The sequence below is a fragment of the Nilaparvata lugens genome, chromosome 1, assembly GCF_014356525.2.
Source record: "Nilaparvata lugens isolate BPH chromosome 1, ASM1435652v1, whole genome shotgun sequence".
NCBI classification, from domain to species: domain Eukaryota; kingdom Metazoa; phylum Arthropoda; class Insecta; order Hemiptera; family Delphacidae; genus Nilaparvata; species Nilaparvata lugens.
Window position 1 is genome coordinate 58,654,745 of NC_052504.1, and position 26,757 is coordinate 58,681,501.

A 26,757-nucleotide genomic window follows, 5' to 3' on the forward strand; every position below is an offset into this window, starting at 1 on the left:
TATTAGTATTTATTCATGGTATCACTCAAAGGAGGCCATATTGTATTGCTAAACACTAAAAAGTATTGCAATGCTAAACCTATCAATTTCACCATTTACCAATTGAAACATTAATTTTTAATTGATCAAGTTTTTTTTCTCGTTATTTCTCAGGCATGATTATTAATGATAAGAAACATTTCACTTTATTAATTGATATAATCATGTACAAATCTATGTTTATAATCAAATTGATAAGATGGTGATAACAGCGGTGAAAGCAATGAATACATTTACTTGCAATAAACTCATTTGATAGTATTTTGTTTCATTTACTCATTTCCTAAATCTCGAAAATCTAAAGAAATCAACGATTTTCCAGCTTTCGATTTTCAGGACGTCAAATCAATTGTTACGAGATCGACTTATATTAAGAACTAGACAAATTCAATCATTTACAAATACAACATTCTTTATCTAGATTTATATCACAACACGAGTATGGAAGATAAATCTAACTCTAAGATATATACTTCGTTGGTGACAATAACAAAGCGAATACTTCCAACTGAATAAATATCCAATCAATGTGGTGTATTGGGATTCAGAGCCTTGGGAGTGGGATTAGACGATGTCAGACTATGCAGTAATAATTATCATTGTCAACATCCCAAGTTCAACACTGAGTGTTATGAGCAAGTTTTTCCCTTCATTGATTTTGTTCATGACAGAACCTGTTATAAAGATTGCGCCATTGATCACTATAAATAAAGAATTCACTTTATAATAAAGATGTGGGAATTCTCTATATTTGTACAACCATCTCACCAGTATGAGCTACAAGCATTTATTGGTGGGCAAACTTCCAAACGCTGATAGGTAAGAAAGAGTTTAAGATGAAATTCCAGTTCAAACCCTAAAAATTGTTCGGTATGAGAATATCAGACATGACCTTGACAAAAATTCAAGTAGCCTACTACTACATCCAGTTTATCAAAAATAACTAGCTGAAAAAAAAATAACTGAAGTTCACATTTTTGAGAGCAGTCTCTATCTATTTAAACAATGAAGGAGTAAATGAATACATTTTATAAAACCTCTAGACAACAATTTCAGGAATGATACAGAGCCCTACAAGATGTCTCAATTGCAGATTCCCCAGCAGAAATCTTTACACTTTACAGAGTAAGCTTGTAATAGATTCAAAACAAGATCTCATATCAGTTGGGCAATTAAAGATACGGTAAGTAGGAAGAAACAAAGATACGGTAGAAGTAGAACAACATAAGTAGATATAAGACAAGAGCAGTAGACTCAAGACTGGATTTTGAACAACATAGAATGACACAGCAATAATACAGTGGTATAATTAATTCCATTCATAGTTCGAAATGGAGAATACTAAAAAATGTGAGAGTATTGAAAAATCATTCAATTGGTTTTTCCAAAGTTGATATCAGGAAAATATTTGGACTTAATTTTCAAATTATGATTAGAATTAGAAGACCAGAAAACATGAAATTACAGATAAATTGAGCTTCTCATTTTACACCAATGTATGCTTTATTTTTATAGAATTTCTAGTCGTCAAAACCATGGGAGGATTAGGCCTACACCCATTACACCCATACATTGGAGAAAGCGATTGCTACTACTGTAATTCAAAGTACCGATTGTAATCATGTCATAAACAATAATTGGATTATAGTGTTCTTGTACTTCACTAAAAAGGACCTACAATGGAGATAATAGTCTATTTTCAAACTACACACAGCTTCTCTGAAGTTAAAATTAAAACATCACTATACATTCTCCGATTCTGCCAACATGAGGCTCTTATTTGAAAAGGACGATGAGTTAGAGAATGAAACAGAATTATACCAGGCAGAATTGGAGTCTAGGCAGATGTTTCAAATCTATATATTCGTTAGAAAAATTGAAAACATTGTCAAGTTGATGCCAAATGGGAATAATATACCTTTTCCTGTATTCATCTACTCTTTCTCAAAAACATATAGGCCAGGCCTACTCTTTCTGAGATAATAAACTCGGCGATGCATTCATTGGATGAAACATAATGTAGATTATTCAAAATGATTGTAGATTATTCAAAAGTTTGAAGTTTCATATCACCAACTCAACTCACCTTGATCACACTCGAAAGCTTCTTTATTCAACAGCATAGTAAACTAAACCTTCAGCTGTTTCAATACGAAGTTTCATTAATCGAGTATGAAAGGGGAGAAAGACAACACTCTACACTAGGAAACAAACATGGTGTAGTAAAATAACTTTTGGAATTGATGATTGCAGTTTGTGAGTGACTCGAAAGGGAGGTTATCAAGAGCATGCGCAATCACGCCAGGGGAAATTTCATTCACGTACCGGCCAGGGCCAGGGCCAGGAAACAGTGCAAGGGTTGAAGGGCTGAAGGGATGAAGGGTGAAGGGTGGCGCTCACTGAAAGTACAAACCAGCTCGCTTCGCTTTCCCCAAGTTGGGCAACCCAGCCCATCCCTGGCCCCTGCACCACAGCCCTTCTCACTTCTCTGCAGCAGCAGCCTCGTCAATAAATAAAGCAGGCAACACTTTCACATTTGCACTAGCAGACTGCAGTTTCAAATAATAATGAGAAGCAAACAGTTGAACAGGAAATCGTTAATAGCAAGGCGGGCGGCTCTGAGTCCAACACACTGGACAGGTCATGGTGCAGACTATAAAATCCGGCCAATTTCGTAGACTGCTAATTCTGTTCAAATAGAGAAAGAAGATAAATAAATGAAAGTACCTGTCTTTTTACACCAGGCTCATGATCGTTAAAAAATAATGATCGTACCTGCCTCGTCAAGTGCCAATGTATGGACTTTGTAAGTTCGTGACATCGTGACTCAAGCATGATAGACCCAACATGACATTATCCTACCCCACCAAAAACGTTTAATGTTTTTACATTGGATGAGCAACAAGAATTAATAATATTTGTGTAGTTTGTAAATAAGATGTAGAATCAACAATATTTGTACACCAGTATTTGTAGTGGATAATTTCTATTTTTGGTTCAGAAGGAAAAAGAGAAAAATGAAATCCATTGAAGGAAAAAGATAGTACATTCTTGAAAAAAAATACAACCAAACAGCATAATTAACTTTATAAAGAAATCGAATATTTCGTCTGACTAAAACTTGTGAATTGGTATTTCCAATTAATAGTTTGAACATGTTTCCAATTTTTCCTCGTGCTGGACTCTCAAATTGGTTTTTGAAGGGAAATTGCCAAGAATATTTTCATATTTGCTAAATCATGGGCAAAATGGGGAATATCTGCAAGCAGGGAACGATTATGAACATAATTTAGGCTAAGGGGAAATATTTCGGAATAATTTCAGGCATTGAAAAAGTACACAATACTTTGTAGTACACCAGTATTTATATATCTGGTTATTCTTATATCTGGTTATTTATGTTTAACGGATCTCGAAAACGGCTCTAAAGATTTTCACGAAATTTGGAACATAGTGATAGTAGGTTTATGATATAAAGATTCGATTGCTCTAGGTCTCATCCTTGGGAAAACTCGCTGAACGACATTAAAAGGATAATTCATCCTTGGCTGAAACAGCTGTGGATAGTAAAAAAGTGAGTATGTGAAAAATCAAAATATCGCATCCCCGAAATTCATAAGATGACGTATAGCCAGCTGTGGAATATAAATACGATTATTATAGAGAATAATTGTGTTCTGTTTATCAATAAATAAAAATAACGAGCGAAGCTCGGTGCCCCGATATTAAGTATAGTACAAATAAGTATATGCTGAACTCACAATCTATTACTCTTAGCTAAATAGTACTTCTAAAAACATCAAGGCAGTACTTCATAATAATAATGTGGGTTGCAAGCTTGCAAGTGTATATTCAGTATTCAACCGAGTTGAAAAGATTTATAAATTTTCTCATTCAATCTAAGATCAATTGAGATAACTATGGAGCTGGGAGTTAGTACGGTGATTCAGCAACATTCTGAATTACTGACTGGCACTGATTTTGAACGGATGGCACATAGATCCAAAGTAATGAACCAAGTTTCTCCTGTACTAGAATGAAATGAATTTCAGTCATAAATAGTTTACAGACTTAAATAAATGTGATTAAAATCCTAGTATATTTAGATTAGAAGTATAGTATTCAGGCATACGTAAGTTTTGAGAAGTATTACCATATAGTTCGATGAACTTTCAGGCCAGCACGATTTAAAAATATCCAGCAACCAGCTCAATCAGTTAGGAAGTGATACCCTTCTAGAATGCAGTACACTATATTCAAATGGCAGAGGACGGACTAAAATATCACTGACCAAGAGTCTCACACCAACGAAAGGGCAAGGACCTGTAATAAAGCCAAGAAACGCTGTCAAAGTGCATAGGTAATGTGAAATGGACTGCATAGTTCGACGTTGCCAGTTCTAGCAACCTGCTGCAACAATACTTTTAGAAAAGTATTTGTATATTGTTAGCAGGTCTGCTCTCTATCCAAGGTTCCTAGCACTTGAATGGCTTTGGAAATAAAGGGAACACACCTGCTGCACAACTTGCTTTGTCTCTTCTTCAATGCCTACTCACAATTCATTTAACTCAAAAGAGGAGGGAATCCACAAAAAAAAACAGTTGAAAACGAACAAGAGAAATGGTTGTGGTAGTATGAGCATGAGGTACAAGAGAACAAGACAGAACTTGTTCAACTGAAATGTTTTAGTTTTCTTTTCTAGTTGAAAATTTCGATTATTCCACATTTACAACTGAAGTGTTCATATTCAACAGCTCTCGTGAATAGGAATGGCTGGATTACTTCAATGAAGGAATGAGTTCTGTTCCTTTAGGCCTACTACTTTTAAAATTCTTACGGGTTAGCGGTACATGCGTTTCTATTTTCAGCTTGGTCCCTATTCCAAACCATAATGTGAGCTCTAAATAGATTTTGATAGCTTCTGATTTAGATTCCATAAGAAATGCACTTCCATAAGAGTAGGTACTGGAATTCGATAGAAATTTAACAAACTGATTCATCAATATCAAGAAAAAATTATACTTAATAGCCTAGATATATAAAAACAATGATAACATGCATGAATGTTTGTATATTTATGTATGCCCTATGTCTACATGATTTACATCTATAGGAGCGAACAGAAAGTTGCGATTGAAGCTGATAAACAGCTAGCAATGATAAAAATCATTTGGAGTCATTGATATAGATATATTATAAAAAATATTATATAGAAGTTCGACCTTGAGCTGAAATCTACATATCGACCTGACCGTTCTGTTCGTAGCCTATGAATCAACAGGTCAAGTATAATATATAATCGGCAATGCAATGCACCTCATCAGTAGATTTACGATAAAAATATTAGGTAAATTTTACTCTCAATCGTTGTATGGAAGTTAAATTAACTGAAAATCATTTTCGTGGATAATTCTATGATCTACTTCTAGCTTGTTACATGATCTCATACCGTTCATCAGCTATTTTTTCACTTGAAAATAGAATTGGACAAGCAAACAGAGTTAGTAATGGAGAAAATGTTGTACGATTGTGAAGACATTTTAACAATTGACAATACAGTAGGTGTCACCTGTCAGTATTCATATTACTGTATCTGAAAATAGTCTCAATACCAATAGAGACTCAAGTTCCCGTTAAAAAGTAATTAGTACATCTAAATACAATATTACAACTCAAACTGTTGATAGCGTTTGGTTCAGACAAGTATAGCCCTACCTCAAAATATGTGAATAGAGCAATAGGATGAGTGAAAATTATCATGAATCAGTTCAATCTACTTCTATTACAGACAATGAAGGCTTGGATCTGTGCTTCTACTTACTAGCGAATTCGAAAATCCCATAATTGCAGAATCCAAAGAATAAAGTACAATCACTTCCATAAATAGCACTCAATCACATGACACAACACAAACGACGGGCACACTACTGCAGATGAAAAATATCTGAGAACTTTGGTGTTCAGCTGCACTGACAATGCTGCTACGATACGCGAGCATAACTGAATACTGAAGGCTGAAAGCTGAAGGCCTGACGCCAGAAAGACCAACGCTGTGAACTGTGAACAGAAGAGGGTTCTGAGAAGGGTCTTTCCCAATACAATCACAATTGGCACAGGAGGTAGGGTGGGAGAGGGGGGGGTTGATGGTGGGGCCTATGAGGACAAAAACACGTGGTCCCAAACGAAAAGGCGACTGAAACCAACAGCACTAGCCTACAGCCTGCCTGCCTGCCAGGCCCGCCTGGATCCCGGCAAGATGCATGATGTGTGAGTGTGAGTGTGGCATTGCCGAAGCAGACAGAGACAGAGATAGATTGTCTGAAGAAGAACAAACACTTGGACAGAGGGCAGTGACAAGGGAATCTTCCTAGCCGCACCCTTCCTGAACGAACTCGGTTACCTTCCTACAAATGGATGCTGGCCAACAGATATCACAAAATACTGAGGAGTTCCTTCAAATGAAACCTGAGAAATTTACTATCTTGTAGTTAGTATTTTGTTAAATAACCATGAACACATAGATTGTGGACAACAGCATTCACCGAAGTAGAGATCATCTCAATACAATAATAAGTTATATTTTCAAAAATGAACAATGAATTTTGTGCATGTTATGAGCTAGATCAACCTCAGATTAGGGATGATAATACTGTATCATCGTTTAGGGGGATGTTCTATTGTTATGTAGGCATCACAAAAGGACATTTCATCCATAACTATATTATCAACTACTGACTTTATATTCACACTACCGTCAATTATACTGAATCAATTTTTGTTTCCTTGCCATTACATTTTTTCAGTTGACAATTGGAATAAAAACGGAATAACTGAATCTAATAATAATCTTATGTCAAATTCATTAGTAAAAAGAAAATTCGTGTTTTTAAAGCAGTAAGTGAAATTACACTCAAACATGAGATACTCAATTTAATAATCTCAATTTAATTTTATAATTTTAGTGTGAGTTCATCAACTTCGGAATCAAGAGAATTAATTTTAAACAAATTTTCCTTCTAGAAGTGCAAGTGTTAGCGTGCGTCTTAAGTTGGCGTTCTAAGGAAAGAGGAATGATCTATTGAATTATTGACGATTTGTTTGTGGGAGATCAAGTAAAGTTCTCTATCATTGTAAGCTTCAGAATTGGAAAAGTTTAAAAAATAGTCAGATTAAATAGATACGGTAATATACAGATAATAGATAGTCAGCTTTTTTATCGATGTAGAAAGAAGGTATCAAGACATTTCTACCTGATTTGATTGAATAATAAATTGTAATTCACGATTTTTTACCGCTACAAAAATTAGATTTGGTTTGAAAAATAAGATTTACAGAATACATGGTTCGCAGATAGGTAGACAGCTATAGGTAGGTACCATACAACATATACGTGGGTAGACAACACAGCTATTTAGGTTATTTATTTAGAAATGTATAAAAAATATTAAAGAAATTTATATTAAGAATGAATTATCAAAAATCTAAAGTACAAGTTTGTCTGAAATTGTAGTGAGCTGAATTACTCACAAGATATTATGAATAATAAAATCTAATGACGACGTTTTAACGAAAGATATGACAAATTCAAAACCGATACCCTCTAAATTCAGCTTCTCTCTAATTTACCACTGATTTTGGAAATGTACCTATTCATTACGTAACTGTAGAGAAATGATTCGATCTAATAAGGACAAAGGCTAGTTTTAGAAGTTGAACAATAATTCAAGTTCAGCAATATCCCAAGATGAGCTTTTTTATACTGTACTACTCTTTCAATATCCTAAAGAATGATAACAAGTTGCTTCAAGGTGGCGTGAAAGCCTTTATGTGAGTGCTGTTGGAAAATATTGAATTAGTTCAATTGATAAACTATATTTATATATTATTGTTTTCCTGCTAAATCATTGATAAAAAGTGAAGTTTGAGTCATTGAAGGCATACAAGTCACTAATAATAATCATCATGTTGTACGATACCACCTATTCAAACAATGACCAGCTGTGTTCAAAGATCGCTCAGTCATTCATAAACATTTACTTTCATCTTTTATTTCATTTTATGTTACAAAGTACTTATGAACAATCGAGTTTTGTACCGTATGTTCAACAAATAAGATAAGGAGAAAAGTGTGAAATACATGAAGATCAGGATAAAGATCAGCCATAAACTTGAAATGATAAAGTAATAAATTTATTCACATACCTTTAAACACTGTATAAATATCTGTTCTACTGATAAAATAGTAATTGTTTGAACAAAGTAATATTATTAATCATAGATTGGTGTAAATACTTGTGAACAAAGAGGAAGGAAGAACCATTCCCAAATAAATAATATCTAAGAAGTGGAAAAGCATCCTAAACAAGACGAGCAGTAAACAGCTCAACTGAACAAGCAATGGTCAAGTGGCGTGAAAAGCCTTGACCAATCAAACAATGAAAAAACATTAATTGATGGGAAAATTTGTTGAAGAATATAAAAGATATAATGACCTTGTTCCCAGTTTCAACGTATCTAACAGTAAGATTTTACATATTTTTGCCCGAAGTGGATTCTTTATTCTATGAATGAAAGCTATTCAATTGAATTATATTTCTATAACATGTTAAAAAATGAAAAAAATAAATTGGATAGATTAGTTGAATAGAATTTATATTAATTTCACTAGATTTTCATTACATATTCTCCCAACTACATGTCCATTATCGAAAAGCAACATCAAGAAAAGTATTTCAGATGAATAAGATTAAAATAAGAAATTGTTACAAGCCTTTTTTTAGTAGCCTAGTGATTGTTGCATGTAATAATCAGATAATATAGAATGTAAGTCCTTACATTCCAATCTCTCTAGTAATAATAAACGTGTAATTTCTACACGAACGAGATTATGATAGTATGATTGTTGAGCTGCTTCTACTTTCCAGCATTCTAATAACACAGTATTGTGCCGGAAATTTTTAATTCAATTTCAATTTTTAATGTCATATAATCTGGAGGAGAAATATGATCAAGAAGTTCACAATACATAACATGAGAAATTGATTTCATTAATGACCTAATGAATTGAGAAAGAGAATTGATTGATCGTTCCACGATTACATTGTGATTTCAAGTGGAAATTGGAAATCTTCAAAAGCCCAAAAAACGTCTTGACTAATAATTATATATTGAATAAGAACTAGAAAAAAATTGAATTTATTAATGATGAATAAAAGTAAACAAAATCACTCGAAATATTCTGTACTGTCGAATCGCAAATGACCCACGGCATTACTACCACCAGTATAGCAGAAGTACTGCATTCAAATTCAGTTTTAGATGGGAGCAACCTTACAAAAGAAATCACATTGGATGAATTGAACAATTCATGGAACTACAATTGAATCACTAACCGCAGAAGGGGAACATGTCCAGTTTTCCTAATTTTACAGGAGAAGCAAAAAACTACTTTATAGGAAAACTAACAAGTAGAATTATTTAGTATTTTATGTGAATATGTATAGTTATATTGTACATGATATTATGTAATTACTGACTTAAATTTCATTCTACAGAAGTTTTAAAAAAATATTTTTTCAATTGGACATGTTACCTTTTTGCAGTAAACAGTCATAACTGAAAATAAAAGTTTTTTTCTTGGAAAAAACAAGTTTATTTTTAACAATTATATGTGAGTGGATACATATTCGTGATTAGATGAGAACTGAATTTATTTGTATGGAACTAGAACATGTTCTTCAGTTTCATTCCCTTTTTCTGTTGGAAACTTTAAAATTTCATTCCAAAATTCCATCTTATCCGGAACGTACGTTAGACATTTTTTATGTCTTTCATTCCTAGAAAAATTATGGGTAGCTTGTCCTTGTGTTCCTTCGGAAGTTGTAGATTCCACTGGGTATTTCTTAAACGAAATTTATCAGCACGCATACTTATAGTTCAGTTTAAATGATAGTTACTTGGTTAAGCGGCTAGAATGAAATCATGAAAAAAATCATAACTCCAAAACAAGAGATGATTAAGACTTAAAACAAACGGGAATAGATTATAAATTCCATTCCAAAGAACTTTTGTTTAACACTTTATATCTAAAAATCATCATTTAAAGTAGTTATTCAGAAAACATACTCTTGAAAAATGAAATGTTTTTGAAAAGTGTATTTTTGTCGGTTAAAATCAAGTTTTAGGTGGAAATGTATTGAAAGAAACTTTGTAGGATAGCTTATTGTGATTCGATTCGCGTTTACGAAAGGTCTCTATCATGAATGGTAACCATTCTATGGCCGTTTTAATGAACGCTGGATCCGCTATTTTGAATCAGCCATTACTTGGCTCAGTCGCGACCCCTAAATGCGCATCAAGTGGTTCGGATAAAACAGATCAGCTGTCCGATATTTAAACATTATTTATGCTAGCACCGCTAGCACTACCTACAGGAGAATTTTTCTATTTACAGCAGAAAGGTAACATGTCCAGGACATGTTCCCTATCTGCGGTAAGTGGTCAATATCACATGTTGTTATTTGACTTTGTAGAAGTTCCACCTCTACAGTAAACGTTACATCTATCCATATCAACTTCATTCAGCTAATAAAAATAAAAATGAAAACTTTGGACAAGTGTCCCTTCTGCAGTTAGCAATTCAATTATTTACTCTTCAAACTCCCAAAACTTGAAACCTTCGGCATACTTGAAACAGATAATAGAAACTTGGATACTAGACGTCATTATACAAACGGAAGTCATTCAGACCAAGCAATATAACTTACAGGAATAATATACAACTCCACAGTAGTAAGTAAACCAATGTTGGAAAGTAAGCTTGAATTGAAAATAGAACATTCATTTTACAAGGGATTGATAGGAAAGCTATGCATAATTTTCAAGAATATGGATGGGGTTTATCAGTGAAATGATGATGGGGTAGAGCAAATAAAATACCAAAAATTCATGACAAAGATGAAATATATTAACATTGTTGAAAGCCAGTTGAATACAGTGAGTGTTGGCAGAGTAGACAATGTGGAAGCTATCTATGGATAGGTGACTCGCATGTCCTTCATATTTAGTCAGTCAATAACAATATATTGATTGCTTCAACAGGAAAATTGTCATGACGTCAGCAATGTCAACTTCAGTAGCTCAGAAAAGTTCCAACTTATCAATCATTTAGACATTTCAGACGAGTTAATGAAAGCTTCCCTAGATTGTGAATATTCAATTTCCAATTTTTGAACGATAATTCCAACCTTAAAGAGCAATTCTGCTCGTCCTCGACAAAGAACTACTTGCATACTCTATTAGTGATTCTCGAACAAGGAGGAATAGCCTCCTAGTCATTTGATGCAGTGAGTAGGTCTGAAAAATCTAAATTAATAATTGAAATATCGAGCAAGGCTGCAGGCAGAGTTTACAATGTAATTACATTATCTTTGGTTAAAGGTTATGAATGATTTTAGGTGATATTAGTCACAATTGCCACCAACATGAGGAATTTATTATGACAAACAGTGACTCTCGACCTAAGCCAGTGAATATCTAATTGAAACTCACTTCTCAGACGTCCATGAGTAAGATCACAGCAGAAAGCTTCATTAGATAAAGATTTATGAATGAGTCTAGTGCAGGAAACTGAACTGATTTGCTGTTTACCATTCAAAAACCTTTAGTATTTCACTACAACTTATAGTGGATCTAGATTCTAGAATATAATACACGTCTTGGCAAACTTACGTTATTTAACGATGCGAATCACGCCGAGAGAAGCAGGCGACAAACGTCTAATGGCAATTTAATTTCAGCAATTACCAGGGTGCAATAACCTTTCAAATGCTATAAATAAGCAGAAATTGTGCTAATGCAAATTTAACTGCTTTCGAAAAAATTGTTCTCATTTGAATTTTGAGCTACAGTATTTCATCATGAGTTTACTTCCCATTCTCGCTTAGTATAGAAATTTAAACCGTAGGTTTTTCATTTAGTACATCATTATAAGACTTGACTTTCATGATGTGCAAGTTAAACTTTCATGGGTTAAAAAATCGATGAGTCAATTTATCCAAGAATGGAAATTAATGAAAACTCCCCAAACAAACTGCTAATTAAAAACTAGACCATGTGAATGAGACATCACTATCAGAAAGGCTTCAAACAGACCTTATCAGTCAGACTAAACATAACATGCCACTTGATACCAATACAGTAATAGCATTGATAACAAAATCACTCGACCGAAGTTTCAACGCAAATAGAGGCACTGAAATTAATTTGGTATTCAACCTGGCTGAGCCACACCCTTCTATATAACTTGGGAGCTTAATAATTTACTTCAAGTCGTTTCAGGTAACTTCAAAAATGAATCTTCAACACTACTGTTCGCTGAAATTGAGTATTCAACAAGAATCTTCTCGTGAATGGATGGAGAAAAAACCAAAGACAAAAATTAAATTCTACAAAATATCAGAATAGTGAATATTATATATGTTGTTGAATAGATTCTTAGGGTCTGTTTCCTCCAAGCTGTAACATAATTATATGTAATTGTCCTTAGAGCTTAGAAGAGATTCCTATAGTTTTCTGGTGATTGAGGTTTTCTTTTGATATATCATCTTGAATGGGTCAACAATTTCCCTCGTGATTAGGCCGATTAGATTTGATGTAAAATCGATCCAATAAAACTGCAGTTTTTAATTACAGTATTTATCATGATATTTGATAAATGTTGTTGCAAAACGTTATTTTCCAGATTCAAATTCCCAGGAATTTGAATGATTAAAAAGTGATTTTGTAATTCTGAAATTAGTAATAATTCATCAATTGTGATAATAACTTATTAAGTTCTTATTGAATAACTCATTCAATCAAGAGTCATAAAAATATAAACATAGAATCTGCTCCCTAATCAATCTGATCACACTGATTTTACAAATTATTGAATTTATTGGGGTTGACTTATTCCAATTTTTTAGAAGATTATATGTAATGATTTCATCAATCAAAAATTTCACATTCAGGAAAGAATCATTTATAATTTTTAACAAGGAAGCAAAACTACCAACATGAATTTCGTCAATACTCTATTTCTATTTCAATAACCACAGCAGTTACAAAAGTTCAACGTGTTCAATTGAATTCATCTTCTTATTTTTATTTATTTTTTCAAAAGGTAGAAAATTTACAATTTTACGGAAAATTGTTGATAGATTTAACAGATATGACTTCGTAGAAAAAAATAACGATCACGGGAAAATTTAGGGGTAACTCACATTTATTACAAGAACTATTTTTGTCTTTGTAGAATATCTTGCAGATACTGGGGTCAATATTTTTGGGGACAATTGCATCAGTATTTATTACTCTACATCTATGTATACAGTAAACGATTCAAACAATGAATAAAACAGATTATTCTGCTTTAAAAGAACTAGTGAGCCGCTTGTCCAATCACTGGAACATTTCAAAGTTCATGCTTGTGTATTTCGGCTTCATCTGAACTCAATTTACTCGTTATAGTGTCTAGCAAATAGAAATTCATCGGATTTATAATCATTTGGAAAGATAATTTAATATTTTCAACACTATAAACGTTGTGTTGTATAAACGTTCCACAATTAATTTCAATGATCAAGACAATGTAAGCAGATGAGTCACACGTTCAAAATATAGCTTCTTTTCAATAAGCAGCAAATGATTCAACAATAATTGAAGGACGAGCACGTAACATCATCAACATGAGTCAAGACTTGTGTCGTGCAAGCCACGTAATTAATACATTAAAGATCTTGAATGACAATATAATTCAATAGTGGAAACATCCATTTCAGCAATTCCTTTCTATAATATTCAGTTCAAGTGTATTCTCTGTTTGAAACCGATTCTATTAGTTCAAGGATATGCAGTGTTTGATAGGACTGGTGAATGAACTAGTATGATCCAAAATAGTAGAGATTGCACGTCTTGTTTCATACCATAGTATTGCATCTGATGATAAAGCCAGTATGCACTTGCCACGATCTCAAACTATACAGATAGATTTTCACACCCAGTAAGTACAGTAATTACTGAGACAGCATTTGTAGTATTTTGTCTGGCAAGTATCAACCATAATGACTCAATCAATGATCAAAGAAGAGAGACGCCGACCGCAAGAAGTTAATGGTGACAAAGAGCGAGGTTAATGGGACAAATTAGCTGCACAACTCTGTACTTGAATTCCAACTACACATAGATTTGGGCACGGAATAAGTACAGAATGGAAACTGTCAATAAAACGCCTATCTAACCAAGAATGCTTTTTACATGGCGCAAATACTAGACACGTCGAGTGACCTTAGGAAGTTCCAATCCTGGTCTACTGATTGGCTCGCGGCAGTGAATGAGATCAATTGATCCGGATCCGGATCCAATTGATCCGGTAAAGTGATCCGAACCGCCCAACAATACTATTACAATGCGGAGCTTCCTAAAAAGATGGCGGATTTTTACACCAGGGTACTAGCCAAGTTTCCATACTGTATGTATGCTGTGATTTGGGCTTGGAGACAACACAGACAGTCATGCAGAGGCGACGAGTCTTCAAACTCTGCACTAGACTGCCGAAAACTTGTTGCAGATAAATATACAATATATAAATTGATTTATATATTATTGAATAAACAATAATTTACTATATTTCGTCAGAAAAGGAGAAGTAATCAATGTTATCTCTATCTTTAATCCTCCTCTGTAGGAGGATGGTTATAATTAAAACTTGAACATGAAGAAATACCCATAAGAAGGTAAAATTGGTGACATGAAGCCTGCATGAATAGTCTTATATTATTAATATTGATAACATACATGTTGAGGAAAATAAGGAGCTCCAAATGTTGACGTTTTAATGACGTGTTTAATCAGATTTAAACTGCATTAAGATCCATTGCTGATAATCAGATTATTCGACGTTTTTTGTGTTGAGTCAGAATGTTGTGAAGAACTGAGAAGTGACGTCATGAACTAAGATGTCCGAATTTAATGAATGTGTCCAGTCTTGGAATGCTCGTTGTGAATGTATCTGGTCTTGAAGTGACCCTGTCCATTTCAAGACAACCTGTACTCTCAATTCAAAAAGGGTTCAATATTGGAAACAATTCATGCTTTAATGACTAAAACTAGTAAGTAAATCCTATCCTGAACTAAACAAGATATTCAGTATCATAAATGAGTAAGTTTCAATAAGTTGTAATTATTCGATTTATAAGAAATTAAGCTCCTCTACAATCTCTTTGAAAGATTGGTCCCCACTTAATTCAAAATTTGAAGAAATGTTCATTTTTCGTTGATTTTCCATGACATTTTACGCACAATAAGATGTTTCAGCATATTTCATTTTTAAAATATGGGATGAATGAAATTCTGTAATATTAAAACTTTTTATGTACATCAGTAAACGAAATTTTGGATAACAAGCCAGCGCTCAACTAAGCGTATAACAAGTACTGAAGAGTATAGCACGTAGTACATTATTTAATATTCAGCTATCATAATAGCTCTGTAAAAACAACATAATAGCACAGTACGCATCTGAATGTCCCTATTTTCTATCAAGGTTTATACCATGAACATGTAAAAATGTGACCTCTATGCCTCTGGAGAGGTCCATTCACCTCTGGGATGAACTATCTCCTAATAAGTATATTAAATTTCCACTCATGAATTGAAAAACTTACATGACTTTTCTAAAAGCACATCTAGATATGCTGGGATAGAATTTGAAAAGCAAAAAACTAACTTGCCATTGAACTGGTTATTAGCTATTCTGTAGCTTTCATTAAATAGTAAATTTCATAATAGTTGTAAAGCTAATGGTGCAAATGCATTCAACACTCCTACTTCTTTATTCTTCATTCGCCATAAAAAATGAAATCTTCTAATTAAACTCAAGACTGAAGGTTAATAGTATGAAAACTGCTTCATATTTTCCTCAACATGTATGTTCTCAATTAATAAGACAATTTATGCAGGCTTCATGTCACCAGTTTTACTTTCTTCTTGTGGGTATTTCTTTATGATCAAGTTTCAATTAGAACTATTCTCAAGAGTAAACGTTAATATTATGTTTCACTTCTATTGATAACTTCTTATAAGACTTTCAACTCGTGAGAGGGGGGTGAGCGATATTGAACACAGTTAACCCGAGGAGCTAGCTAACCTATCACGCCCCTGATTTAGGTTATGCCTAATCAAATGCTATTGGATTAGCACCTATGGAGTAGGAGTTGGAGTAGCACCTCATCTACAAAATTAATTTTTTTTTTAATCTTGTCCATTGTCCAGTTGACAGTGGACAAGATTACATAACGAGCACCAATGCGCCCATTCAAGCACGGATCTCAAGCATGCGAGGTATACGCATAACACATTCATCTCAATTTCAAATGTGAGAGAACATTATGCAACAACATAGAAATAGGAGCAACGACACGTGCTTTACAGAATGTAGAGGAGCAGCTCGTGCCTTGTCCAGGTGGCCAAAGGTCATTCAAGGCACAAAGGTCAATTCCATCCGAAGCCACAGGCCTGCTCTCACATGAATCTTACATGAGCATGACTTTTCACAGCCAGTTGAAGCAGTAGAGTCTAGGCTAATGGACCGATCAATAAGTCATCTAGCAAGATACACAAACACAAAATTAGACCAATCAAGAATGCAGAACAGGCCCATTAAGTTACTTGCTTTTAGAGTCTGGAGCTACAGTAGCTACTGAATTTAATTTATAGCCATCAATAATCAGCCTTGAAAAATGATCGTATCGGATTCACCTTTCCTGGAATGCATACGGTTAATCATGTAAGAACAGCACAGCTTCTACACGTTGGAGTTGGAAATTTCTCCAACTTCTGGAATTTAGAAATGCAAATACACTACATTGTACATATTGTCATCGAAGCTATGAGTTAGTTTGTTAAAGGGCCCAACACACCTACGGATTTGGCTAGCATATTTATTTGGTCTGTCTTGGCTCGGCTCGGGAGAAATCCGTGAGTTTGTAGGCGATATTATTGCGAGCCGAGCCGTCCAGAGCTGCTGACGCGGCTCGGCTCGGCTCGGGCGAAATCCGTGAGTGTGTAGGCTCTCCCGACCGGGCGCGTGTAGTTATCAAAAATCGAAACCGCCTAAAAATCGAGATAGAAAAATTTTGATTTTAGATTCGGATTCAGCGCCCTCGAATTAGTAAAATAGTTCGCGGGAACTCTAAAATAGTCGAAAATAAAAACTCTGTGAGCACATTAATGTTATTAATGAAGAATTCTATTTCTATGAAGAATTTGGTTGAACCTATAGCAAGAAAGTACTAGTACCGTACAATAATAATACCAGCGTTTCCCCAAAATTTTTATTAGCTGTAGAATAAACATATTTCAATTTTTTATTCAATAAAAATTAACTCATTTTTATATTATTTTTATCTACTTGTGTGAAATTGTATTGAGGAAGCTGAAATTGAATTACAATTTTCTTTGTCTCTATTTTTACAGGATAATATCGAGTATGACAACCTTTTTCAATCAATGAATTGTCATAGTATTTTAAATACTATATTACACAAGATGTAAAAAGTTCTATACCGTACTTATTGGGAGCTGGTTGAGGCTTTACAGTATTAAGTATAAAGGTTCAATTCTATATCTACTGCTACGCTGTGTCAATTAAGAGTTGGTGTGTGTCTGTGTGTGTGTGTGAGAGAGAGAGAGAGAGAGAGAGATTGATTGATTGATTGATTTTATTGATAGTGTGCTAGGTCTCGACAGACCCATTGCACTAATACAGCATTACAAAATATATATCAAGATAATTCAACAAAATAAACGATAGTATCATGAACAAAATAGTATAATGCAATAATTAAGAGAAAGAAAAATAAGTAGATAATTGGAAAATGACAGATTAATTGTTAGAGTTATATAAGATATCAGAAAGCTCTGTCCAGGAGGGAGAGACAGATAACATAACAATAAGGAGGAAATGGAAGTGAAAATAGTCAGAGTTGAATTCATATTCAACTCTTTTCATATTCATAGTTGATTTTCTGATTTCATATTTGGATTCATCTTTTTAAAGTTTAAAATTTAAAAAAATGTTCATGTTTAGACCTTAACTTTTAGTGTTCAAACACTTCTAGAAACCTTTGCCTGTCCCTTTGTGAGCAAAAAATTATTATCTTATTATATAACCTAAGACGTTTTTACAATGATAATAAAAAGCTATATTGAAAACAGCCATAACTCCCTTGTTTTCGGCTATTTTCAAAAATGGGACTTAAGCTAAGAAGAATTTGGGGTCGCTGAATTCAAATCTGAAATCAAAATTCCTCTATCTCCATTATTGGACGATTTAGATTTTGATGGAGATGATAGCGTTTTGTTAGTAGGGCAGGCCGGGCTTGCATTGCTTACTACTATAGTGAGGTCCACGTTATAATGACAGTATTTGTTCAACTTTGGTTTTGCTATCCTTGTCTATCATTCGACAAAGCCGGTGGTACTATCCTTTTCTAGGTGCACAACGATGCCAATTATGTTTTTGACAGTGTAGAAATATAATCAATTAATGCAGAGAATCGGCATTGCTACTCTCCTATCTTTATCCACTGCCATTATAAAGTGGACCTCACTATAGCACAGAATACAAATACAGCATTATTTGTACTCTGTGCTAACAGTGTGTAGTGATTTTGCTCCGAGTCATTGAAGGACACAGGCCAAGACAGGCCAAATCCGCGAGCCAATTCCGAAGGGGTGTAGGGCCCTTTTGTTAAGAATGGTATAGTTTGTTCTTGGATCGTACTTGAAGTTCAGGCAGGACGAATAAGGATAGTAATGATGAGAATTTAGTAAAGTGTGAATTGTACAAGCAATTCACTAAGGGCTAATTTCCAATTCCAATTGATATTCCATTGATATTATGAAGAAATAATCCAATTAACATAATGACAACATAATGACACTAACAACTTCTGCTGAGGGTGATGAACACATGTGCTAGTAATAAGTGAGTGATTAGATGGATAATGATGAAGGCTCACACTGTACACATCACAGTGTGCATTAATGATGTTTTGATTATCTAAACGTCAAATAACTATATAGCTTTCAAGTATTAATACTTATGAGTGTATTTATTTATTGACTGCTCAGCAGACCTCCTGAAGGAGGGTTTCTCAAAAGTTATAGAACTCCAAGCCACTTTCATCAATAAGCAATCAACAATGTGAAACAAATAAATTCTGAAAATACTATCTAGGCTCCAAATGTAAAATATAATTGCTTGTAAAAATTACAGAAATCAGCAGACTCCTGAGAATATAGGCAGAGTATTCAGTTTCGACCGAAAATAGTTGACACATATTTTTCAAGTAATCATGAGGTTGAATCTCTATTAAAGTAAGCGAACTCAATAGGAAGTTATTCGATATATGAACAATTTCTGCCAATCTAGCAATCACAATCACCAATCTCACTATCAATAGTCACTTCTATCAAAATTTATATACAGCAGTACTCTATTGATTAAAAATTAGTACTCTATTGTTTCGGTAAATCAATCAATATGTACGGAAAAAATCATCCAATATGAGTCACGTACGTCTGCATAATTACATCAATTTGAAAATAAACTTCTCGCTATGCTGAAAAATTATTTTGAGTAGAAAACATATTGTTTGACAAATGGAACTCTATCGCTAAAATGTGACTTGATTTGAAAGCCTCAACAAGGAAACTTTCCTCTTAGGGCAAGATTGGGTCATCGATTCGTGGTTTTGAGGTTGAGGAAAGTATGATCATAGTGAGGATATCCGCTGAAATCCAGTTATGATAAAACAATGTTTACTCACAACCGAAACCAAAACATATGAATATCTAGTTTGTTCCTTTAGGCAAGCTTTAAACTATAGCGAACAGGATAGACGATATCATTACTTTGACGCAATGGCTTCATGGAATTTTTATTCAATAAATATAGAGAAATGGCTTGATTTCATCAACAATGACGTTCAAAGTGATAGTACAGTATTTGATGAAATAAGGCAGATGAATCTTCATTTATTATTTTGATAAAAGTTGAATGAACGCAACCAAGACCAGAGATTTCAACGAAAATTGCCTACTTCTTCAAAACATTACAAAACCGGAAATTCTTTGGCATGGAAAAACTCGTCATTTACCTTCAAAGAGTTTTAAAGAAATCAAATAATAGAACAGGTCTTCACAAGTCTGTGAATTTCTCAAACCAAAGCAAAATAAAACTCAGTCGAGAAGTCAAGACTTACTTGAATGCTTTAATTTGCTTTCATTCTCAGGCTTCACTCCATTCTAAATGCTATTTGAAGTTTATTGCTTGAAACTATAACCGAATGTACAATCGACATGTTCTGGGCATCAATACTAGTTCCTCTCCTCTGTTACTCGTTTCTGTTTGCATGTTTGTATTGATGCGGAGGCCTTGAGCTTTATTAAATACACTTTTCGGGTGTGATGACGTCTTCTATGTTATTTTCTGAGAGGTTTCAGGCAAGTGGCCAAAGAATTGAGTAATGTTCAAAAGAAGTAATTTTAGTGATTTCGTTCACTAAGATTTTTCTGAATAATATCACAATCATTATAAAGCCAGTTGGATTTGTTCATATAATCACGTTAAAAATCATAAGATGATTAGTTAGTTAGAGCTTTATAAAAATAATGAAGAAAAGGCCATATCGGACCTATGAATGCCAACACTTCAGTGAGCAGTACAAAAATTACATTCGAAAATAATGAGGTGATCAATGAGCTGATGCCATTCTATATGACAACACATTATTTAGGTGCGCACAGATATACGCACCGCACCGCAAACATTAGCAATTCATTTTAAATCAGTTGATGCCAAGCTTTTTATATCGATATCTTATACCGTTACTGTAAAAATACAGATATAGTCAGCTGATTAAAAGTGAATTGCTCATGTTCGCGGCGCGTACATCTGTACGCACCTTTTGAGCTCATGACGAATTGAAATCAAGAGATGGGAAGTAAAAATGTCATTTTGAGTTGAAGTTCAATTTCAAATTATAGTTTTCGATCTACATGATTTTGTTGTTTTTTTCTAATTTTATTCGTTTTTTGATCACAGAAATCAGGAAAGTTTGATTATGAGTATACCACAATGCTGTTTCTCTACTACTGATCCTAATAATGAATCCTCTTTCTGGAACTGACAGCATGAAGCTTCTATTCAGTATCATAATAGGAATGTTGACATACAGTTGGCAAGTTTTTATCAACACATCCAATGAACAATGCATTGATGATTCAGTTACGTGCATTCAAAAAATTGTATTATGATAATAGGAATGGATTAGACAACCTTGTCATCTCCATTACACAATTTTATCAATTCTGTTTTCCATTCAGAAAGGAATAAACAATACTGTGCTTGCTTCATCATGAAGCACATTCACTTTTTTTGTCTCACAAACAATGATTTATTTTTTCTTAAATGTGATTCATTTTAAAATTGTAAGTTGCCTCATCTGTAAATGAATAACATTTACAAAGTACGAATTATATTTCTAAATTTCGGTAAAGTTTTCATACAAGTATAAAATAATGATTTGACATGTTTAGAACCAACGACCACATAGTATACGTCATATTTGTATTATGTGGTCGCTGTTAAGAAGCTTATTAAAATGATACGAATATTCTACAATGCACAATCTTTCATGAATAGGCTACCTCATTTTACATAAAGTAAGCTAGAAAATGAATCAATCTAATCAGCTTGTAAGGAGAGATGTGATTACATCTTTTAGGAATAGATTATTTCAATTATTGTAAATCATCGACAGTGACTCAGTCGAATTTTTACAGTAAATCATTTGTCTGGAAATATATTTTATGTTCTCAGTGGGAAACAATCAACTTACAAACATGTTCAATCAAATATGTTATGTAATTAAGACACGTCTATTATGTCAGTAAGTTAGCTCACATGGTGATTAGGGATTGAGTGTGAGCTTAAAATTCAATTAATTTCAAAACAGGAATATTTATTGAAGACTAGCATGTAACCCGTGCTTCGCAATTGAGAAGTTGACTGAAAACTTGACCTACCGGTACTGAGATCTTCAAAAATTCAAAATAGGCCTATAACCATCCTCGGTAAATTAAGAATCTATATGCAAAATTTAAAGTTAATCAGAACAGTAGTTCAGACATGATGATGCGTCATTCGTGAATTTCCTATCCCGTACGTGTATAAGCCAACTCTTTTCTTCATTTATTATAGATTATAATTCATTCTAAAGTAGGCCTACTAGAGTCAACGCCAATGTCAAGTCTGACCGAGCTGATGATTCGAAATCCATGTACGGATGTACGTAGACCAAATTACCAAATTTCATCTGCAATTCAATAAGAACTGATTAGAGATTCTGATATCTCCCACAAATTAATGCAATATCTTAAATGTACTAATCAAAGTCAATATCAATATTATGCTGGTCTATTTTACTGAGCTGATGTCAGTAAACCGTCCATATTTGAAGAATAGATTATAATAATAAATTCATTTATTCTTCATATACATTACACATAATAAGAAAGTATGAAGAGAAGAGTATATCACAACAATATTGCAATTTATAAAAATAAAACATAATACAATGAATTTATACGTTGTACAAAGAAATCACAATAAATCATCTACATCAAAAGAAGAATAAAAAATTTCAAGTACCCCGAGGACAAAGTCCTGTTTGGGGCACCATCATATTTTTAATTAAGAAAAGAATGTTTCAAAGAATGTTTTTACATTGGACTATTGAAAAAATTAGAATTGGAACGGTTTTGGGCGTAAGTTAGCCTGTGGAGCTCTTCTGTAAGTTGTATAATTCTGAATGATTGAATAAAAGGAAACAAGGAATTATTTTGCTGATAATGAATTACGAAAGATTATGAATTTGAATTTGAAGTGTTGATTAAAAATTCGCATTTCTCCACAAATAAAAAACACATTCCACAAATACTAATCAAAACTGAACTTCAGTTCAGGTCTATTAAACAGAAACAATGTCTCGAAAATCGAGTGTACTGTATGAACTTATTTGAAACGTATTCAGTGTCGTTTTCCTAATTGATTCTCTAGTAAAGACGTTCAGTACGAAATTTTCTTCATGTGTGTTCTTTTTTACATAACACGCATTAAATTAGTGAGACAGGGCCCAGGGGCACCAGGGGGCAGCTGGACACGCCCAAACGCCCTATAATTGTGCGAGATGAGCACTGGCGTTGCAAGCTGTAAACTGAACACGTGCTGAGTCATTGCGATGCGAGGTGAAACGCCCTAGCCACACACGCACGCGCCAACCACTCATAATATTCAATTCACCAGACGAATAATAATATTGTAATATTATTGTAACTGCATTGCTATGAACCGAAAAGCTCACATAACCGATAAACAAATTGTCCAGATATCGGCTGATAAGCCACGTTCAATGACAATAGTACAACACTAACAATGAAAATAATGGATTTGTAGATGATTTTTAGAGCTTTATTAATACAAATAGTCACATCTTGGATAAGATTGTGGTAATTTGTACTCAAGAAATAGTGTCAATTCAATAGGATACTAACACAGACTGATAATTCAGATCGTTTACTTTCAACGATCACGAATAAATTATATGAAAATAATAACGAAAATATAACGAATCTAATGAAAATATAACGAATATTGGGTAATTTCCATTATACTAAGGTATTCAAGTTATACAATATATAGCATAACACTATACACACTATATGTATATAGTATTCAATACATAAGGTATTCAAGTTATACGAATATATTGTATAATACATAATTTGGATATGTTGAATTATTTATTCACATTATGAGGAATGAAAAGCTCCAAAATAGCCTGAAATCAGTTTCCCATGGAAATGAACTATTCAGAAGTTTAGCACAAAGTTTGTGGATATCAACAATTATTGATAAAAATAATGATTCACACATTCTACAATTTTGAAGCAAACGTGAAGTGCAGGTGTCCGAGCGAATAATATTGAAATAAGAAAAAAACATTCAACTTCTCATATGGCATGAGTGTAAAATGGTAAAATCATATATTGGATTTTTATCCACTAATGTGCAGTGCAAAGCTACAAAGCATCATACAATTAATTTCCCAATGAGATTTAAATTTTTCAAGATTAGCATAAAGTTTGTGATATCAACAAATTCATTTAGAGATTCTGTATTATTCAAGCAACGATCAAGTTCAAGAGATCAAACAAATTATTTAAATGAATAATCAAAAGATCATCCTACTGAAGCCTCTAGGTACTTGGTACTCGATAGTCTATGTAAAATGATTTATTTCGATGACACCAGGAAATTTTATTATTTCTACCGAAAAACCAAAGTCAAAGACATAATTTTCAGAAGAAATTAAATCAGCAGTTTTATGGATTCGTTGAGTACAGTAATTCTTTTTTGAATCTACTGGAGTTACTATAACATTTATTTAACAAATTGGACAAATTGGTGGTTATTTAACGAGAAATACTACTTTTGTTGCCAACTAAAAACTAGACATTTTCAATTTTACAATAATTGCCTTTCAAATTTAGATACAATAATCAAAAGAAAGTTTAATTCACAAAAATCAAGTCTTTAAAGTCCAAATGGAGTGAGAGGTGAACTATCAGTAGGGTATTGATTTTTAGACGTTAGATTTGTATCATCATCATCTCTAACTCTTCATTTGAAGCCCTGATTTCCAATGTCATTATTTATTGCTCAGTTTTACTGTATGATTTAAAATGAGGATTTTACTGTGACTAAAAAAATACAGTTCTTTAGATGGTTCAAATCAAATCAAGTAATTGTTTCTTTCCGATTACTAAGTTAGTTTGATACGTACTGAATATATCATAAAGTTATGATTCCAATCAATAGAAAAACACAGAAAAAAGATTTTTCAATTCATATGCTAATTGAATCCTTTAAATATTATCCGTTGTCAACAAATTTGATGATTTTGCAACTTGGATTCAGAGCACCATGAATATGAAATAAGTAGTCAATCTATTTCAAGCGAGCAAGAGTACATTTACGGTACAGGACATTTTTGAGCAACGATTGAATATTGAAAAACGAGTTTTTCTCAATAAGCTACTGTATTTTACAACATAAAAATCAGTCTTGATGTTCTAGCAGAAGGCACCAGCAGTGAAAATTGATTGATTGCCTTTATTAAGGGCGGAGTTAGGACTCCAGGTCCTCTCTTCCATACAACCCTAAAATAATGGAAATTTAACTTACCAGTACATCGTTATACTATTACCTTCACATGAACAACAGTGGGTTTATAGTATTTTGCATTGGTGCCCACACTGGAATGACGACTGACAAGCTTTTTGCGAGGTTGTTTATTATTTTGGATGGGGCTGGTAATAACATTTTGGATTTCTAGGGGAAAGTGCGTCATTGGATTTATGGGGGGACACACTTTGATCTACAAAATAGTGAACTTATAAGTACCTAACTACCACATCTGTCTCGACTATATATACAGCTTCCATAAATGTATTGCCATCTAGAATACAGATAAATGAGCCAGTAACTCCATTAATTCTGTTGCATGAACCTCAGACTTCACATAAAATTTACATGAAACAAATAACAGCCAACAATAGAGGCTAAATGAAGACACAACTGCTACAACAAACTCGAGTCTACCTCTTGCTTGGATATGAAAAAAATAAACTACGTACGGAATAAAACTGTCACATATAGCCGCCTATCCATGTTTTGCTCTAAAAATAAAATATTTATTTAATTATTTCACACAAAAAACTTCATTTAAAAATAGCTATTTCACAAAAACTCAACTTATATGTAATAATATATTAAAATGAATGGGAACTCAACAGTCTCTGGCACAACCTTCTTTACAATAAACATGAACAGAATAACAGAATAACAGATGGAGACTACAATCTGTGGGATGTACAACCACTCACTAATTGGACAATCATAATGCAATCACTGATGAAAACTAGTTCAATTCATTTAAAAATGATCGATAGTAGTTATCCTAAGGTGCATTAATGATATAAGAGCATAATTTACCTGCAAAATATTCCTTATTTACATTGGTGGATTCACAATTTTTTTCGAAAGCACTTGATTCAAAGAGTTCTCTCATTGGAATAACTGATAAACACTAACTACTACTCTATTTCCAAAGTTTCACATTCACAGTTCGAATCACGAGACTGATAGACATATGGGTGCGACACTGATACCGAAAACAAACAAAAATGTAGGAAGAAATCGTACAGAGCTACTTGCTGCTTATCTCAGCTACGACTGAATTCAGGCAGTGAGTGAGGAGAGGAGAGAACAGTACAGCGCTGCTGCGTACGAATACGGAGTTAATGTAGGAGTAGAGAATACAGCACAGCTCAGCACAGTGCACGTTACTACGACAACCACTCACTTCACAACGCGTTGACAACGTTCAAATTTAAATGGCTACCAGCTAGCATATCGCACGCGAATCACAATAATATAACACCTGGCCAATTTCAAGAACAATAAACCAACTAAATAATAGAAAATAATGTGACAGCGTAGTCTGAAACGCGCGACGACTGGACTGGCGTGCATCAGAGACGACACAAACG

At 33.5% G+C, this 26,757-nt stretch overlaps 1 protein-coding gene across 8 annotated transcripts in view; it reads right to left on the reverse strand.

The window, feature by feature from the left end:
* LOC111052521 (protein split ends) overlaps nt 1-26,757 on the reverse strand; it is a 151,588-nt gene that overhangs the window by 49,813 nt on the left and 75,018 nt on the right. Inside the window, exon 1 of one of the 8 annotated variants that reach the window (XM_039438162.1) lies at nt 26,201-26,747. The exons of the other annotated variants lie outside the window; for them this stretch is intronic. The gene's annotated coding sequence lies outside the window, so the exon portion shown is untranslated. Of the gene's footprint in view, nt 1-26,200; nt 26,748-26,757 lie in introns of those variants that run through there. 8 annotated transcript variants of the gene reach the window in all.